General features: G+C 39.0%; 1 long non-coding RNA gene across 1 annotated transcript in view; it reads left to right on the top strand.

Moving 5' to 3' along the window:
• Nucleotides 1-20,594, top strand: part of LOC121830188 (uncharacterized) — a 67,843-nt gene that overhangs the window by 43,823 nt on the left and 3,426 nt on the right. Inside the window, exon 2 of the long non-coding RNA XR_013052127.1 lies at nt 20,365-20,484. This is a non-coding gene — a long non-coding RNA (uncharacterized LOC121830188). The remainder of the gene's footprint in view (nt 1-20,364; nt 20,485-20,594) is intronic.

The following is a 20,594-nucleotide window of genomic DNA, read 5'->3' as shown; positions in this document are numbered from 1 at the left end:
TGGCCCAAAGTAAGCATATTGGTGACAGTTTATATTGACTATCCATTTGACAGAATCTGGAATCATATAGAAGATAATTTTCTGAGCATGTCTTCAAGAGATTTATTCAGATTAATTAATGAGGTGGGGAGACTCACCCTAAATGTGAGTGGCACCATTTCCTGAGCTGGGCTCCTATACTGAATAAACAGGAAAAAGGGAGCTGAACACAAGAATTCATTGTTTGATTCATGACTACAGATGTAATGTGGCCAGCTGCCTCAAGCTCTGCCACCGTGGCTTTGCTTCCATGATGGACCGTACCCCCAAATATTTATACACTCAAAAGGTAAATAACACCTTCCTAAGTAGCTTTTATAATACTTTTCTATAACAACAGGAAAAGTAATGAATACACCATCTTTCTATGATTGTGCATTATAAATTATATATGTAAATTGTGCATTATGAATTATATATATATATATATTGTTCATTTATAAATAATCTATAAATTGCACATTATCTGGAAACACATTTATTCTCAAAGTATTTCAATAAAAACTGTAAACCTTCATTGCTGAATTCAGGTGGAATTGGCAATAATGGAAAGTGAAATACAGGGCAGGATTACCATTTCAGACAAAGTACCAGGGAAGGTCTCTGGGGAGGGTCACCTCAGCTACTGAGACTTATGGAGTAGTATGCTGAGTAAAGGAAGAAGGTTCACCAGCACCGGACAAGGGTTCCTGGGAAGTGACAAACAACAGGAATGTCTCTGGGTCTGGAGCGGAGCAAACTAAGTGTGGGACGACGGTAGGAAATTGATGTGCCTTGTGGTCAGCTCCTTAACCTTAATTGAGGAGCCATGTTATGTGGGGTTCCTATTCTGTTTCTACTGATGACTTGTGTCTCTTTAACGATTTCGCTGTCTGAGTTGTAACTGATCAAACAGTTTAGTTGAGTTTTGCAACTAGATAGTTGCCATCTTTTATATATATGCTTCTATGGGAAGAAGAAGAAATGAGTCCCTGTGCAGCCACAAGGTAAGGCACCAGTGAGATTTACAAGTGAATTAGAATGTACTAAGTTACCCTTCAAACACGATTTGAAATCCTTGGCAGGGCAGGGAATGCTAAAGGGTCTTAATAAGAAATTATAAATCAAAGAACATTCTTCAGATATATCAAGGTTATTATTCAAAAGTATTGAATTAGCCTTTTTGCTTTATTAAATCATGTTGTTGGCTGCTTTCTTATGGAAAGCATATTTTTGCTAAATCAATTACATATGCTCAATGCTATTTTGTATTGGTGAACCAGCTGCATTTGATGGGATATTCAGACTGCAGGGGGCTATCTCTAGCAACTTGTAAAATAAGCCTTAAGGGAAAAAGGATAAAATGTTATGTAAAATGGAATCTAGATGGATTGAAGACCAAAGGATCCAAATCAATTAAAATTCAGTTTGGGCAACAGAATGAACCATTGACTGCAAAGGGTAATCCTCTCTGATACAACTGTAGTTTCTCCTTTCTTTATTTGAATGTTAGTGCAAAGACCTCTTTGTCCCCTAGTCTATTGCCTATTTATTCCAGTCCAGAGATAAGGTTAAGATTACTTTAGTATGAAAATAAATAGATTCTTGTAGGGCCAATGACATTCAGCTTTACTAAATTAATGAGCCAGAAAGTTCCATTTACATACCCTACCCTTCATGTTCCCCCAGTTACTTCCAAGTGCTTTCAGAGGGGCCTCATATGTGGTCACCACTGGTCCCAGGGCTTCAGTGCCCACTGGGTTCTGGAGTGCCTGTGGGGCTGTGCTTGCCCTTGCTTTTGCCCTCCAAGGCCTGAGGTGGTAAGGGAGTTTTGTTCTCTGGAGGCCAGAGCGGAGGTTCCTGCTGTTATTGATACCTTCTCTCCAGGGTCTACTTTAGCTGTCCCTTAAAGCAGGGTCTACTTTAACTGTCTCTTAAAGAGCAGACATCCTTGTACTAGAGGGAATGAGTTCATTTTTCTTGTTACGTTTACACATGATATTAGAAATGCCTTTTGAACAGCCAACGTCTGACAGAGGCTTTGTGATAAAGCGAATTTTTACTTTAGCCTTGAAGACACCTTTTACTTTTATTAAAAATAAATACTGAGTTTATTAATTTTCTAGGGTTACCATAACAAAGTATTGTGGGTTAAATAGCAGAAATTAGTTTTTCTTCCCTACAGTTCTGAAGTCCAAGATCTGAAGCTTCCTGTGTCTTACAGCTGGATTTTCTTCATGATCACTTAAATCTCTCTCTCTTTTTCTTTCTGTCTCTCTTTGTCTCTCTGTCCCTGTCTCTGTCTCTCTCTCTCTCTCTCAATGTGTGTGTGTGTGTGTGTGTGTGTGTGTGTGTGTGTGTGTGTGTGCTTTCCAATTAAGAGAAAAAAGTCCTAACAGGCCTGGAGTCTCCTTAATGACTTTGTTCCATTTTGTACTTGTTAGTAACCCACACACCATTCATGGTGTGACGATTACATTTTGGTGCAAGTATCTGAGCAATCAGCAACCATGGGAAGAATTAGAACCTCCTGAAAACAGAGCTGCCTGAGTAAAGTAAAGTAAAGTATTGCCTAACAGTCAAATTCAAGGCAACATATGCTCTTTTGCCTCAGTTATCTATATACAGTGATGCCCAGAGGACAAATATGAATGATCCTCTAGAGTCCTGATATTACTTAAGGGACAAGTGAAAAAAAATCAGAGATCCCACCAGGCATCAGTAGAAGACCAAAGCATTTACAACCCGTCTCAATCCATAATAAAACGAATCAATTAATGCTTTCCACCACCAACCCCAAATAATTCTAGGAATGTTGATACCAGTTCCACAGCAAAGGACTCACTAGTCAACTACTGATTGGATTTTTAATCACAAAAGATTTGTATAAAAGACGCTGGAAAATGCTTTCTTTAATTAGCCCATTTCTTGCCCAGGCTGCCTACCTCCCGGAGCTGATGCAATGAAGTACATTCCTTGTCATTTTCCGATTATTCTTCATTTTTGTCAGCTCTCTGGGGAGCCGTGCATAATAGCTTACAACAGACTGGAGCATGATGTGCTTTTCTTGTAGATACATGTCTTAGATAGCAATAGTTCCCTATTAGTACTGAAGGATTAATTTCAAACATGTTAATTTAGTCATTTCCCCAATGAGGCAGTGTTTTTCAACTCTCACAAGGATTATAAAAAACAACAGCTATATCTGAGAATCCTCTTAGCCTTCTACCATCTGTGGTGGTTTCTATTCCATATGAGGTCAGGAAACATTTCCTATATTTTTCTAATGGTAGTTAACTACACTGTTGCTATGGTTAGATAAGTATCCCTCACAAGCCCATGCATTACAGGCTTCCTGCATAGCCCATGATGTTATTAGAATGACTAGATTGTAATGAAATCTGTAAGAAGCGGTGAGACCTAGTAGAAGCAAATAAGTTAGAGACATGCTATCTTAGTTACTAGTCTATTGATGTTAAGAAACACTGTGACCACTGGCCATCTCCTGAAGTCAGATTGATAACTACCCCAATTGTCATCAGAAAGCCTTCATCCAGTGACTGAAGGAAACAAATGTAGAGATCCACAGCCAATCACTAAGCCAAGCTCAGGGAATCACGTTGAAAAGAGGAAGGAAAGATTGTATGAGCCAGATTCTCAAGTTCATCACAAGGGAACCCACAGAAAAAACTAACCTTGGCTTATAGGACCTCACAGACTCTGCACCAACAGCTAGAGAGCCCGCATGGGAATGACCTAGGCCCTCTACATATGTGTGACAGTTGTGTAGCTTGATCTATCTGTGGGACACCTAGTGGTGGAAGCAGGGCCTGTCCCTAAAGCTTTGCCTGTTACCTTCTCCTCTGGCAGCCTGCAGAGTGCTCCAGGTACCATGAACACTAGTCAATAGGAGCGAAGGCTCCAGGTAGGCATCAGCTTGACTTCTCTGTGTTCAATGGGGTACATAAGTGCTGTCTTTAGCAATAAGACCTAAAGCATCAGTTTATGAAGAGACCAATAACCTTAGGAATATATTTTGGGGTTTTCATAGTCTCCTTTGGCCAACAACTCAATTAGATGTAAACCATTCTTGACACTAGAAGTTTCACTTGACAAGTGAAAATGTTATTTGGTGATTACATTTAGATTTATTTTATATATGCATATATTTTAAGAATCTTCTACTGTAGTAGGTTTCCACATGATCCCTCAAATGGCCCTTAGTGTTAGGTGAATCTCCCCACATCCTTGATATGTTGGCTTTGTCCAGCTTGGGCCTCTACTAATAAGTACATAGGACTTAAGTCACTTTTCTTAAGTAACGTTTTTAAAGTTGTATAGAAAAAAGTTATGAAATAGAATGCCTGATGCTATGTTGTAGAAGTAACTCCAGTTCTGGGGGATCTAATGCCCCCTTCTGGCCTCTACACACTGTACTCACTTGCACAAACTCACACATAGATGTATACATTTAGACACAATTAAAAACAAAAATGAAATCTTTTCAAAAAAGCATATTTTTAAGTAAAATTTTACATGAATTTCATTTTTAAACACATAAACTATTGACAAAAAAAGCAAAGAATTAAGAAAATAACATGCAATCCAGCAAGGAAAGCAGGTAGGCTAACTTCAGATCTTCACACCTCCCTCCATTCCTTCAAGTACAATCCCCCAGGCTCATCCTAAACTCTATAACAAACCACTAAATCGAGCGTCTACCCACTCTCTGCCCTCAATCTCAGAGAACTAAGTAGATTTTGGTGGAAAAAACAAGTTTTCCTCCCTCCAGTTGAAACCCTCAACACCCACCCAGCCCATCCTCATTTCTAAGTGCCAGCTCTCAATACTTAGAAACACATTTTACTTAGAATCCCCAGTGACCACACCTATCAGGACACCAGAAGAATGTGTTACCAAGCAACACACAGTCACAAAACTCTTCTAAGAACTAGAGAGTGCAGCAGAAACCAAGGGAAAAAACACACGCACCCAACAAAGACAAGACCAGATGTTAACACCTAGAATTGCAACTTTCCCAAACTCTGACACCTAGATGCCAGCATAAAAGCACAATCAAACAGCCAAGACCATCTGTCTCCATGACAGTCTAGCAACATGACCACAGCAGGTCCTGAGTGTTGCAACAAAGCTGAGGTACAAGAAAAAGACCTTAGGTAGCCTTTCTGAATATGATAGCGGTCCTCAAAGAGGGGATGAAAATGTAAACAAACGGGAAGGAAATGAACGAAACAGTTCAAGGCCTAAAAGTAGAAACAGAATCAATCTCCCAAATACAGAGAAATCTGGAAATGAAAAATTTAGGAACTTAAATGGGAATCTCAGAGACTAGCCAATAGTATACAAGAGATGGAAGAGAGAATCTCAGACATTCAACACATGATAGATAAAATGGATAGCTCAGTCAAAGAGAAATTTGAAGAAATCCTGGCATAAAACATCTAGGAAAGCTAGAGCACTATGAACAAACAAAATCTAAGAGTAATAGGAATAGAGGAAGGAGAAGAAACCCAGGTCAAAGGCACAGAGAATATTTCAACACAGCCATAGGCATTTCCGTAACCTAAAGAAGATATCTATCAAGGTACAAGAAGCATACAGAACACCAAATTGACTGGACAGGAAAAGAAAGTCCATTTGGCACATAATAATTAAAACTCTAAATGTATAGAACAAAGAAGGACTATTAAAAGCCGCAAGGAGAAAAGACCAAATAACATATAAAGGAAAAAGCATTAGAATAACACTTGACTTCTCAATGAATAGTCCAAAAAACAGGACTTGACAGATGTTCTACAAACTCTAAGAGACCACAGATGCCAGCCCAGACTACTCTAACCAGCAAAACTTTCAATCACAAAAGACAGAGAAAAAAATCACAATAAAACCAAATTTAAGCAATATTTAGCTACAAATCCAGCCCTACAGATGTCACTAGAAGGAAAACTCCAACCTAAAGAGGTTAACCACACCCAAGAATCTACAGAGAACAGATATTGCTAGACCAACGATTGAAAAGAGGAGAAACAAACAAACACAAAAGCAAAGTAATAGCAGTCAGCAAACACTGCTCAGTGGTATCTCTCAACACCAATGGCCTCAGTTGCCCAATAAAAACACAGACTAACAGAGTGGATGCAGAAACAGGATCCATCTTTCTGTTGCATCCAAGAATCACACCTTAACATTGAGAACAGACATCACCTCAGGATAGAAGGATGGAAAAAATATTCCAAGCAAATTGATATAAGAAGCAAGCTGGTGTAGCCATTTTACTATCCCACAAAACAGACTTCAAAACAAAACTAATCAGAGGAGATAGGGAAGGACACTACATACTCATCAAAGGAAAAATCTACTGAGAGGACATTGGAATTCTTAACATTTATACCCCAAACACAAGGGCACCCAAGTTCATAAAAGAAAAATTACTACCACTTAAATCTCATATTTACCCTCACACACTGACTTCAATACCCCACTATGATCAATAGACAAGTAATCCAGACAAAAACTGAACAGAGAAATGCCAGAGCTAACTGAAGTTATAAACCAAATGGACCTAACAGATATTTATAGAACAGTTCACCAACACAAAAAAGAATATACCAGGGCTAGATATATGTCTCAATGGTCAAGAGTGCTGGCTGCTCTTACAGAGGACATGAGTTTGGTTCCCAGCACTCTCATGGCAGCTCACAACCATCTGTAACTCCAGTTCCAGGGGAATCTGTCTCTTCTGGTCTCCATTGGCACTGCACACATATGATGCACAGACATACATATAGACAAAATACACACACACACACACACAAACACACACACACACACACACACACCACACACATGAAGTAAACAAAATCTACCCCCAAAAAATATATACCTACCTATTGTTCTAGAGGAGGTGGAACTTAGGATTATAAAGATGATAAACGAGGCTGACTAAAGTCTTGTGCAATAGCCAACTTTATTCAGAGCATCTGACGATTTGTACTCTGAGGGTTAAGATGAGTCACATGAGTAAAAGTGTGAAATCACAAGGACAGGCCACATGTGGCAGGATAGCTGCATGTGGAGGACAAGCCACTCATGGCAAAACATCTTTTTTCACCTAGGCATATAAAAAATAACAATATGCAGTTGAAATGAATGATCAAGTAAACTCACTCCTTTCTGCTATACCTGGGAGGAACACTTAAACATTCTAAGAACAATTCAGTGTTTTGAGGACACTGAGGTCACAAGACTCTTGTCCTGTTCTTGGGTTATTCTCACAAACACCCGGAATTTTCCTCCCACTACGTCATTCTTGGACTGTGTTGTGACATCCTCCACCCATTTTTATGTTTCAATAGCAGGCTATCCAGAGAGGCTTTGATTTGAGATGTTGTAGATAAATCTAACTGTCATTTGATGCATGAGTATCCTATAAGCAAGTAATTATAAACATAATGAATAATATTAAAACAGTGAAAGCACTGTGTATTAGTACTCTGCCACTAAGAATATGATATCAATCAGAGAGATCTAGAGAATAGCTTGAAAAGAGACCCATATGATCAGTAGTTCTGGTCTCTTTTAAAACACAAGCCCCTATTTCCTCTCTAATAGGAATACAGATGTTATGTCCTATGCAAATGGGAAGCGATTCAAATCCCAGCGAAAAGTTAAATGCCTTCCCTTCTTCAGATGAATGCATGAGTCTACTACAGGCCCAAGGTCCATTCAGAATCACAGAGTCATTAGTGAATATATCAGGAGCTAGATCCTTCCAATATACAAGCTGAAGTAAAGGAGGATGAGGAACACAAGACCAATACGTTTGCTCAGAGGCACGTATTGCAGATGGCACAGGTCGAAGAAGGTAACATCACCAGAAACAGATTCTCAGGTGACAAAGTGCTCTGCGTGTCTCATAGAATAACTTCTCCTATGCCGGGCGGTGGTGGCGCACGCCTAATCCCAGCACTCGGGAGGCAGAGCCAGGCGGATCTCTGTGAGTTCGAGGCCAGCCTGGGCTACCAAGTGAGCTCCAGGAAAGGCGCAAAGCTACACAGAGAAACCCTGTCTCGGAAAAAAAAAAAAAAAAAGAATAACTTCTCCTTTGCATAGGGCCTTAACTTGGCATTAGGTGGGCAGACTTGACTTCTGATGATATGATCAACATCTCCTTTTGACCTTTAGCTGGAGGTCTGCTATCTTTATGGTGCCTTCCATTGCCTCCTTGCCCTCTGCCTCGTCTTTGATGGCCAGGGCCAGAGGAGCAGAAGAGGAATCCATAATGTTTCAATGGATCCATCTGCAATGACAGATGCATACCCCTTCCCAACTTTCCTCTGGAGGAGTAAAAATAAAGCAGGGAAATGCATCAGCTTGCTTATTTCCATCTTCAATAAAACCAGAGAGGTTAGAGTATGCACGAATATGAGTCTATTGCCAGACATAATCCCACAACATAAGCAAAATCTGAAATCATATTGAAACGTGTATGAATTATCTGTAATATATTACCCCAAACAGCAAGTTCTACGTGCTAACTTGAGGAAAAAATAAGTATTAATAGATTGATGAATATGTGGTCCATAAGTGCCTCCTATAACCATAGATGAGACATCAATAAAATAAGTATTAGCCCGTGGAATGGGAGAAGGTGGAACAATTTTTGTAGTCACAAATTCAGTTTGTATGGGAAAATCCAATACCTTTCCATCTGGATAATGATTCCCTATCCTCCCACAGTATTTGCAAATGAAATTTGAAAAATCCATAGAATTCTGTAATTCTTTTAAAAACTGATTGTTAGTTAAAGGTAATATAATAAAGCAACTTTCAAATCCATATCATTGTTGGTATCAGGTCCTCCCTGATTTACTAATTGAGCAAGAAGAGTAAGGTAAGCAATTAGTATTTTATGACCCTTATGGTGTAAATAAATCCATTCCAAAGGTTTAGCCCCTTGTACTATAATATCTGTAGGAGACAACGAAGTGGGAAAGAAGTAAGTTTTGATAGACCCTAACCCTTCAGGCTTACACCCCCAAGCCCAAGGAAATAAGGAACTAAAAAGAAAACTAGTTCCAAGGGCCACCTGACTCAGTAATTATTCAACCTGTAACAATGTAACAATGTAAAAAGATTTCTGTTAAGAGATGTGCTCAACTGTGACTGGGATAGTTGCAAGTGTTCCAGGAAGGACCACTGTGACCTTTGTGTAAACTCCACTCCCACCCTGATACCTGCCCCTTGAGGTTTCAGGAAGAATGTACATGTGGACATGACTGTACCCACTCTGTGATCAGACCATGATCTTGTGAAACAAAATTGTATGGGAACTGTAATCTTATGGCTTTTGTGGGTTTTTCCTTTAAAAGCCCCCATGGGGCTGCAGTAAGATGTGGCTCTTGCTCTTAGGAGCAGAGTTTGCCCTTCTGTACAGTCGCTTCAATAAAAACCTCGTGCTGTTGCATCAACTGGACTGGAGTCTGGGTTCTTGGAGCACCCACTTGAGACCCTAGAATTTGGGGTCCAACAGTTTAAAGAAAATGAAAGGTCCACATGATACACAAATGCTTTTAGTCTGGATTCAAATAGCTTAAACTTTTCTTGCCTATTGAGATAATATGAGAGGGCTATCCAATGCCCTCTCTCCTTCTATAGTTTTAGCTTTTCCTACAAGAGACGGGAACAAATACAGAGATGCACAGTCAGACGTTAGGCAGAGAATGAGAGACCTTGGAGCATTCATCCCTAACTGGGAAGTCTCCATCAAATCCCTCACCTCAGTCTTGGGGAACCCTGTGTAAGAAGAGGTGGAAAGAATGTAAGAGCCAGAGGAGGTGAAGGACACAAAGGAAACAAGGGGACTGAGGCAGCACACAGGGCCTGCATGGGTCTGCACCAGACGGCCGCATGCCTCCATCCCTCACCCAGAAGCAATCTCCTATGGTAACCACTAGTCACTGACAATTTAGTTTCTCCAAGGGAGTCTCATTGAGGAAATGGAACTACAGCAGTAGATGGCCAACAGAGAATGAACTCAAGCGTCTTTGGAGGGTCCTTGTCTGACAATATTGTCAGGACTTTTCTATTTTTTAAATTTTATCTTACTATTTTTATTTTATTTATATATTTTTACTTCTATCATTTTATCCTTTAGGTGCTTTGCATATATATTATGGCTTCCAATGTAGGGTTTTGTAGGATTTCTGAGTGTGCAAAGGAATGATTCTGTTTCTTGCGCCTTCTATTGGGCTCCTTTCCATCTGTTGGTTTGTTTTCTCCAGTTCTGATGTGCCCGCTTTATTTGATTTTGTTATTATCCCTTAGCAGCATGTTTGTTTTCTAATGAGAGATATATAGTGAATGAATGCATATGGGAGGGGAAGTGGGAAGGAACTCGGAGGAGTAGAGGGCGGGGGAACCATAATCATGATCTATTATATGAGAAAAAAAATCTATTTTCAATAAAATGGAAAGAAAAGTCTACGAAGGAGAGAAAGGAAATGTGTGGGTTTGGGTCAGTGGGTTGTGAGGAGGATCTGGGAGGAGTTGGGGAGGGGAAACCATAATCAGAATATATTGTATTAAAGTAATCTACTTTCAGTAAAAAAAAAATAAGAATAAAAAATAAAACTGAAGGGCAAAAAAAATAACAGAAAATGTATTTTTTTTACATTTATTATTAATTATTCTGTAGGAGATAATGTATTGGGGGAAAGTTTAAAGTAAGTTTAGAGAAAATGAAAGATCCACATGATACACAAATGCTTTTAGTCTGGATTCAAATAGTTTAAACCTATCACTTTTCTTGCCCATTGAGATAATGAGAGGGCTATCCAATGCAGTCTCTCCTTCTATAGTTTTAGCTTCCCCTAATATAATATTTAAATTATAAACATTATAATTTATAATTATAAATTATAAATGTATCATATATTTATATAATTATAAAATATAAATAATAATTTATAATATAACAATTAATTATTAATAATACATAATTGTTAATGTATTCATTATTTTTCATTATGGAATGTATGTCCATTTTATAGAGATATATAACAAAATCTTGATTTAACTTCCTATCATCAAGAATCTTGAAATCATGTCAAGAGAAAAAGAGATGTCATCTTACAGACAGAACTGAAATACTGAGCTACTGTGTTCTGGGTACATCATACAACACTGGCAAATGTGACTGAATCATCTAGGGAGAAGGTTCACCATCACTAGTCCAAATGAGCTGAGGATGATGCTGATGGCTACAGTCCTGGGCAGAGCACTGAGAAGGCTGGTGAGCAGGGTGTGAAGGTGCCGGCAACTGGCATGCATACCTCTGAACGTGCTGTGGGAATTATAAAAATGTAAAGGAAAACTGACCCTAAAATTTTCCTTCCAGGAACTGGTTATGGGCAATAAAAATGAAAATAAGTTGACTCTACCAAAGCTCGTCACAATACATTCGCAGTGCTTATAGTCTGGAAACAAAGTGCTTGCCATTTACTAAGAAGCCATAAGAACAACATTCTAGGAAAAATGCTCATTTATAGAAGAAGCGCTTCTGAGAATATATACTCAGTGATTACAGGTCTATTAGTCAGAGCTCTGTCCTTTTCTAGACAGGAAGGAACTTTTTTTACTGGCTCACAGTTTTGAAAATATTAGTCTATGATCACAGCTTGGGCCTGAGTTAAGTATGTCCTCATGGTGGGGACATATGATAGCATAAAACTACTTATATCATAAGCCATGGAGCAAAACTAAGGAAGTGGTGGGATCCCACAATCCCTTTCCAGGGCATGCTCTGTCTCCCCATGAACTAGTGTTTTCTCCTAAGATCACCACTACCTATCTAAAGCACCACTGTGGGGTCCTAGCTTTCAACACACAGGAAATTGGGGAACTATCAAGACCCAAACCATACCAGCTACCAAAATTACTTAGGTATGTCACCACTGTGTAGTAAAGGTCAGGAAATGCATATCAGAATAATAGCAGCAGTTGTTTTTGTTATACTGTAAATGCAATTTTTACACCTAGATTTTCCTAGGTTTTGGGATGGGTTACATACAATCCAGTTGATGGCCAAAAGGGTCACATGAGGATGCCCAAACAACCCAGGCTACTGCCAAGGCCATTGGTTGCTCTCCACAAACTGAAGGTAAGGCCCTGTTGCTGAAGACAGTACCTACACAACTTACTGTTCATAAAGAAGTCAGTCTGGTGCCTACCTAGAGTCTTCAACCCTGACTAGTGTTCATGTTACTGGAAGGTACTTTGCATGATACTGAAGGAGAAAGGTAAACACCAACCCAGCTACTGTTCCTTCCATTTACAATGGTGACCTGCACACAAGATGTACTAGTACAATAGTGGCACAAAGCTGGTTGACTAACCAACTAATACCTGATTTTACTTAAGGGTGCACTCCATGAAAGGGAACTCACTTCTGATACCACTCAGGGAGCCGGAAACTTGAGACTAGATAGGCCAGAGACCTAGGGTAAAACAAAATACTACTGTTCTTCTAAAGGGACATGTCAACAGAATTACTCCTAATGAGATTCTGCAATGCCCCGTAGATCAGGTCTTACTCAGCATCATCCAGAAGCTTTCTCCTGCTGTGGATGGGAATAATTACAGAGCTCCACAGCTGGACATGGTGCAGAGAACAGACCTCCACAGCTGGACATGGTGTAGAGAACAAGAGACCTTGGAACATTCAGTCCTGAATGGGCTGTCATCATCGAATCCCTCTGCTCACTCAGGGACCCTGTGGAACACAGAAGAACCAAGGCCTTCTAAATGCAGCAGGACTGATGTAACTGTGAACTCATAGAGACTAAGGTAGCATGCACAGGGCATGCATGGATCTGTGCCAGATGAGGTCACAGTGTTACTGAGTGGAGAGGTGGACACATGCCCACATCCCTAACACAAAAGCTATCACCAATCGATAGCCAGTTGCAAATGAAAAATTAGTTTTCACCAACAGAGGCTCACTGGGGAAACAAGACACTGTTAATACCAGGCCCGATGTTCAGCAGTAGATGCTGCCAACACAAATGAACTCAATAGTATTTATGGAGAGTTATTTTTGGGAGGATGGGGGCTCTGGGAATTTTTTTTCTTACCCTACAGGTTTTTTGCTGCTATAATATATTTCCAATTTTGTGTTTTTAGGGGATTTCTATGCTTGCCTGTGTGTCTCTGTACTTATATATTTCTTGTGCTTTTTCTTTGCTTGTTTTTCAGTTTGTTTTGTCCTTGTTCAGGTTTGTTTATCTCTCTCTCTCTCTCTCTCTCTCTCTCTCTCTCTATATATATATATATATATATATATATATATATAGAGAGAGAGAGAGAGAGAGAGAGAGAGAGGTTTTATTTAATATTTATTTTATTTATATAATTTTTTTTTATTTTAGAAACTTGTTTGATATCTAATGAGAGCAAGCAAGGAAGGATGTGCATTTTTGTCCTGAGGAGGTGAGAAGGAGATGTGGGAGGATTTGAAGAGTCAGAGGAAAGGCAATCATAATTAGAATATGTTGTATGAAAAATGTCTTTCCAATAAAACAATTGCATTGCTTCAGAAGACTTCAAATTACTTTATATTCTATGTTTTCACTTATTTAGGGATTTTTGAGACATGTTCTTTCTCAAGCTGACCTTGAACTTGTTATGTAGTCCAGGCTAGCATTGAATTTACAGTCTTCCTGCCTCTGCCTCTCTAGTGCTGTGATTACAGGTATTCGAGACCATGCCTTGCTCTAATTTAAAAGTTTAATGATCAAAAATAAGTATTAGGTCTTCATCAGAATAAGACACAACAAAGTTAACAGTACAACACACCAAAGCTGTACTTTAAAACCTAAGTATTCTTTGTTTTGAAAGCTGGACCATAATATTTAGGATAAAGATTTTATTTCTGTATTTTTCTTGTAGGGAATAGCTATGTGTTAAATTCTGGACAACAAGAAATAACAGAAGTAGTATATAAATCTTCTAGAAAATATCAAGGCCTTTTAATAATAATAGGAGTAACTCTTTGGGATATCAGAGGAGGTTTCAGAGATGGCGACTAAGCGATGGAAATAAATGGTTTACAGAATTTTATGCCATACAAATAGCTAGGGACTCTGAGAAGTACTTGTATAAAAGTGAAACCCCCATGCTTGTTCCTTTGTTTCATATCCTGAAGGAGACTGTTTTGTTTATAATGAGTGGTCTAGTGATGGCACACTCCACAGACACAAACTTAGTTCTGTCCTTCACTTGAAACCTGTACCAAGAGTCCTCCCTCCATCCCTCTCTGATTAATGACAATGAGGAGAGTAAATTCTAAGAAGGCTCTAGCTGAAAGTCACAGGAAAGCTTTCTCAGATGGTCTAATCAATAAGGACACACATATTTCATAAAAGAAAGTCTAGAGATCAGTGGACCCACTATGTGTCAAATCAACAGCACACCATTTGGGGTTCCACATGAAACTCCTGTGATCAACTTTGCTTTTCTCTCAGTCCATCAGGATGGCTATAGTCACCCTCAGCATCAGGAACCCCTCTAAGAGTGTCTGGAGCTTGTAACAGGAACACTGTCCCAGAAAGCCCACCATTCTCCCCTTTAAATTCCTAACCAAGGTTGCCTTGTCAACAACCAATGACAAGAACAGTAGGATTATCCTAAATGGTTTAGGCCAACTTTACCCTGGACACTCAAGAAAAGCTTGAAGTTGCCAAGAACTTTCAAAACCTGTTTTCAGTTAGCAACAGAATTAAAATAGAAGATCAAGAGGTGTAATGCACAAAGTCTTTTCAAAAAATGCTGATATGAATACTAGAAATAGGTTTATTAAAATGTCTTCTAAAAGAATCTAATGAACATTTTTCCAAAACATAGGTAATGGAAACACACCCATATATGGACTGGAAAATTATGCGTGTATGTATTTAACAATGAATGTAAATAAAATGTTCCATACTGTACAAAATACATTATAGCATAATAGATAAAGATGAATAATTATCTATGAGTATAGTAGTAATTTTTATAATATTCATATAATGGAAAACAGAATCTCAATGCCAATTTAGGTAGGTTCCTTTGTAAATGCCTGTAAATAAATGTGTACTTTTTACAAATGTTAATGCTATCATTTCCTCTCTGGAAAGGACAAACAATTCATGTAAAAATGTTCAGCTAAGTGACATTTTATGGGTGCTGTCCTTGGCAGGCCCCAAGGCTGTCCCTCTGGGAGCCATGCTGGGCCAGGCATGCACTTACAGCCCTTAAGTGCTCAGTTCCAGCAGGGAGACATCAATGCTCAGAATAATTACATTTTATACAATAATAAGTACAAGGTGATCTACCAAAACATTTAAGGATTAACATGTTACAAAGGCTCTCCTCCAGTTGTTAACAATAAAAATAAAATGTGCTTTTATGAAGATTTACTTTTACTTGAAATCCTTTTTAATTCTGCAGTTTTCATATCCAAAAGATGTCTTAGAGAAAAATGTATTCACTATTGTCAGCTGGCAAACGACTAAGGGGGAGGGAAGAAATTCCCAACCTCCTTTACAGGCACAGAGTTAGTGGGTAGAAGTGTAGAGCACACACCAAGGCGTAATCTAATCAGTTCACACTCCCTAGTGGAGTGAGCTCCACTTTGATTCATGAACAAAGGCAGTGCTAATGTTGAAGGAGATGGAAGGTAAACAGTGCTGTATTAAAAAAATAGATCTATTTATTTTATTTGTGTGTATGTTGTCTGCATGTATGTCTGTGCACTGTATGTATGCCTGGTGTCCTCAGATCCCCCAGAACTGGAATTATAGATGGCCATGAACTGTCTTACAGGTTCTGGGATTGAACCTGGGACCTCTGTAAGAGCAAGTGCTCCTAACCACTGACCCATCGCTCTAGACCCAGGACATTAAAATTGTCACCCTGCCACCACTTATTTACAGCAGACAATTATCCATAATTGTCCAAACTTGCAAATTATGTCATTCAGGAGATACATGATGATCTATCCAAACAATGGGCTCTTATTCATCAAGAGAAAGATTGGAGTTGTCAAGTTTTGAATATACACTGAAATGCATAGTACTGAGTAAAAAAAGCCATCTAGAAAAGCTACTTCTTAAAACTTCTGCAACATCTACAATAGCTTTTCTCTTGTAGAAAAGATAAAACCATGAACATAAGGTATCAGGGTCTAGAGAGAGGGAAATATGTACAGGAAGAGCTCAAGGATTTTCAAGGGGGGAAGTATTATGTATGATGACATTGTAGTGGTGGATATCTGTCCACACCCTTAGAATGCACAGCACCAAGAGTGGGTGAACTTTGGGTGATCATGACATGCCAGTATGGGTTCATGAATTGCAAAAACAAATGTCACTCTGGTGGGGGTCACTGGTGATAGAGGGAATTATGCATTTGTGGGGCAGCAGGCACATCTCTCATTTTTTCTCTGAACCTAAAACTTTGTAAAGATTTTTTTTCCCTAAAAAAGAAATGTTATTTAATTTCAAAGGAAATCAACTATAAATGAGGAGTGGAAACAAAACAATTACTTTGTAGATATTTGACCTGAGATAGAGCCAATATCTTTATGAAATTCAACTGAAGGAAAATAAATTTTATAATCAGATAATACACATACTAAATAAAATTTGAATATATCTCTTCATATCTCACAATCCCGAGACTTCCATCATCATCATCATAAATAATAAATAAAAATAGTGGTCACAAGTCAGGTGTGATGTTGCACACCTTTAATCCCAGCCTTCAGTAGGCAGATATCCATGAGTTCAAGGCCAACCTGGTCTACAAAGCAAGTTCCAGTACAGCCAGAGCTATTACACAGAGAAACCATATCTCGATAACCCCCAAAGAAAATAAAATACTGCTCACAACTTAATTATTTCTAGCCAGAGGCCAGATTCTGTATATAAAAATATATAATGAAGTAATACCACTAGTGCTTATTTTCCATGCTTTCAACCTCACTAAGAATTAATCACATTTATTATGTACCAGGTACTTTCCTAAGTGTATTACATGTACTTATTTAATCCTCTCAATTACTTATGAGAGTGTCATTATTAATACAGTTATAAATATTAATAACTGAGGAGAAATTTAAGTAGCCTCAAGCTTCATATCCTTCCAGAAAAGATTACAGCTTGGAGGAGGGGCAAGTATCTTATGCAAAGTCCTCAGAAGTCTTCCCTTGAAGCCCACAGCTGGCACCGAGCCCCCATGCACCCTGACTATGAGGAGATCCCAGAAAACAGGAACATAGAAGATGTGCCAGTGGAGGGGAGGGCACAGAAATGGCTTTAGTGCACGTAGCACAGTATTACTAACTAGTACTTTCTAACAAGCTCCTCTGACAAGGTACCCATGTTATTTCAAAAGATTCTATGGGTCACCTGACCTTCACTAGAGCCAGGTAGTCTTGTCTAAGATTCCTAATGTGTTTGTAGAACTTTGCTGCATCAGAGAACCATAGGGAGTCCTAGACCAGTCTTGTCTGAAGTATTTCTCCTGAGTCCTTTTTATTTACTTTTGCTCCTGGGCTCCAGAGACAGATATGGATGCTACTGTGCTGTGGTGAGGCCCTGAATCCCAGCATCTTGGGTGTACCAGTCCCAGGTATGGTGTCTGGTAGAGAAGAAATTCATCTTTGTGGCTAGAGTCAGATAATTTCATGTTAGGGTTGGTACTTTTAGTGGGTGGGGCAAACTTAGAGCCAGCTCACTGTCAAGTTGCTGCTGCACATAGACCATCATAACGTATATGAAGGACACCCCTGAGAGTTCTTTGCTGACCTTGTTGCCCAATCAATGGGAACATGCAAGTCAATTGTTGCTGGGGTGGAGGCATATTATAAAAACACACTGGTTTTGAATATTCCCCACAATTTGAAAACTTAGGCCAACAACCCTACAATACATATTTTGCCTATCACTTATAGATTTGTTTGTTTTTTGTTTTTTAATTATTAGAGATAAACTTGCCCTGCTGCCTAGGCTATCTTTGAATTCTTGGGCTCAAGTGATCCTCCTGCTTCATCCTTTGCTGTAAGAACCAGTGAAACAAAAAGTAGGTGCTTTCTGCAACCCACTGGATAAAATGTTTTCCTCACTTCCAGACAATGGGCACCATTTCTTTCTTTCTCAGTGCTATCCACACCATCATTCCCAAGTGGCCTGTGACTTTGGTGCCTCTGCTTGGTCAACATACTTTTGGTTAGCTTTCAGCATTTGATGTAGAAGTAGTCTGAAAGAAGAGACAGGGCCAAACTCATACACATTAAATGAACTGTTCTTGGATGTAGATATGTGAAAACAGAGAATGAAAATAATAAAGTAAGATAATCCCAAATTTGTCAAGAGTGTGGTCAGAAATCCCCAAGCCCTCTGTCTTGGCTGACACTATCAAAGGAGAACAGTCACTAATAAGCATGCTTGTTGTCATAGAGGTCTAGATCTACTACCATCTATAATATGGTCAGCATGTCCAAGTCTTGGAGAGAAAGAATGTGACTTCCATTTATTCAGTTTAACAGATCGGAGATGGCAAGGGGCATTGTAAATTACATGGCATTTGTGGAGGCCGGGGGGGGGGGCAGGTAATGAGAAGACAGATGGGTGTTGCTGGAAAGGGTAAGATCTGCTGAGAGAGTATGAATGGTACATCCACTGGGAACATCCATTGGATGTCCACTGTCCGTATTGGACATCACATTTTCTCTTTTCAGTTGCTGTTGCTATGTCACCTCTTTAGAAATCTTAGTTTGAAACCAAATTAAAATACAACTCCCATGTATTGCTGTGGTATATGGAATAGGAAATGATCTTGAAGTCTGTTCTGGCCCATCTCTCTCATTTTAATAAGAAATGACATTTAGAGAGAAGTGGAAAATACCCAGTGTTCTGTAGAAACAATTTTAAGGACTACAGTTGTTTGCTTTTCTTTGACAGACATAAAAATATGTAACACATGCTGTGTATGATTCTTTCAGGCTGATGGAAATCTAATAATAACCTAAGAAATCCCCACTGTACTTTTCTGATTTCTATGCCAGCCACACCACCATTTCCATATAGAGGGTTTAGAAAGTTCATTTATGGCATATATTGAGTTTGAGAAATCTATTAGGCTATCTAGCCCATAGGTGCATTTTGAATATATAAATCTTGAGATAAAAAGGAAGTTCAGACGTGAAATTATAGTTGCCATAGTCCTTAAAAGTCAGCACATGACTCAAAGAAATTATTGGACCGAAAAGTAAGGTTAGAGTCATGAGGACTGAGGATTGAGTTCTCAGCTTCCACTTCATCAGTAGCCAAGGCAAAGAGAATTACAGAGTTCAACAAGGTGAGTGTTGAGTCAAGAGAAATCCAAAACACAGCCCTGGAAACCAGGATATGGGAGGGTTTCTAGGAGAAGCGATGATGGTCTGTGTCAAATGCTGTGGGCAGAGTGAGATGTAAGCTGAGAACCTATCACAGGCGTCAACAAGATGGAGCCACGCATGATCTTAAGTAGTGTTATTTTAATGGGGTGGCGGAAAGAAAGCTTGGCTGTATTAAGCAAAGGAGAACAGCAGAAAGGGCTTGGAGAAGTAAATCTAGTAAGGAGGTCCATTGCAAATCTGAAAAGAGGAATACATCAGTAGCTAAAGGGAGAAGTGTGGAATGAAGTCCTTGTTCTGGATTTGATTTGTAATAGCAAATACACATGATAATGATTGGAGTGACAGTAGACAGAATACACTGATAACAAGAGGAAAGGGAAGAGAGAAGAGTTAGAGAGATGCTGCAATGTCCTTGAATACATGAGTTCAAAGAGAATACAGAGTCCTGCCCAGGAGATAAGGAACTGGCCCATTGATGAAAGGGTTAATCTCTCTAGCAAATGGGAAGGCAGACATTGTCTCCAGGACAAGAAGAGAAAGAATGTATAGCTTGAATGCTGGCATGGTTCATAGGAATGATGGTTTCTAACATTGAAGAATTTTGAAATATGTTGTGAGGAGGCAACAGTAAGGGAAATTGTAACAATACAGATGTCCACTTACCTCTAACATGAATCACAGGAAAGTTTTAAGAGTCCCTCCCATTCTCTTCCCCCAAACAATTAAATATGAATATTTTAATATCATATTTTAGACTTAGTGTAATTGTCTTTTTTCTTTCAGGAAATAAGAAAATAACCATCATATCATTTTAGTATTATTTCCCAGAAGTTCCATGTTTTACCTTCAACACATTTGCATTTTTGCCATTACTATTTATACTGCAGTGACAACAAGCAGCTCACTTGGACATGCTACATTAATGGCCTGTCAACCCACCAGTACCAAGCCCCGTGGGGAGCAGAGGAAGCCTTGGATGAACATAGAAAGAATGAGTGAAGTCCTGAGTAAGTGTGTATTATTTGACATGAGCTCACACTGTCAAAAACCAAGGGCTCAGACCCATGGGAAATTCACAATGCCTTTTGTTTGAATCAGGCTGGAAAGACAAAAAGTC

Source organism: Peromyscus maniculatus, chromosome 6 (genome assembly GCF_049852395.1).
Source record: "Peromyscus maniculatus bairdii isolate BWxNUB_F1_BW_parent chromosome 6, HU_Pman_BW_mat_3.1, whole genome shotgun sequence".
Lineage (NCBI taxonomy): Eukaryota > Metazoa > Chordata > Mammalia > Rodentia > Cricetidae > Peromyscus > Peromyscus maniculatus.
Note: the sequence above shows the minus strand (reverse complement) of the source record. Positions and strands in the feature narration are given on the sequence as shown.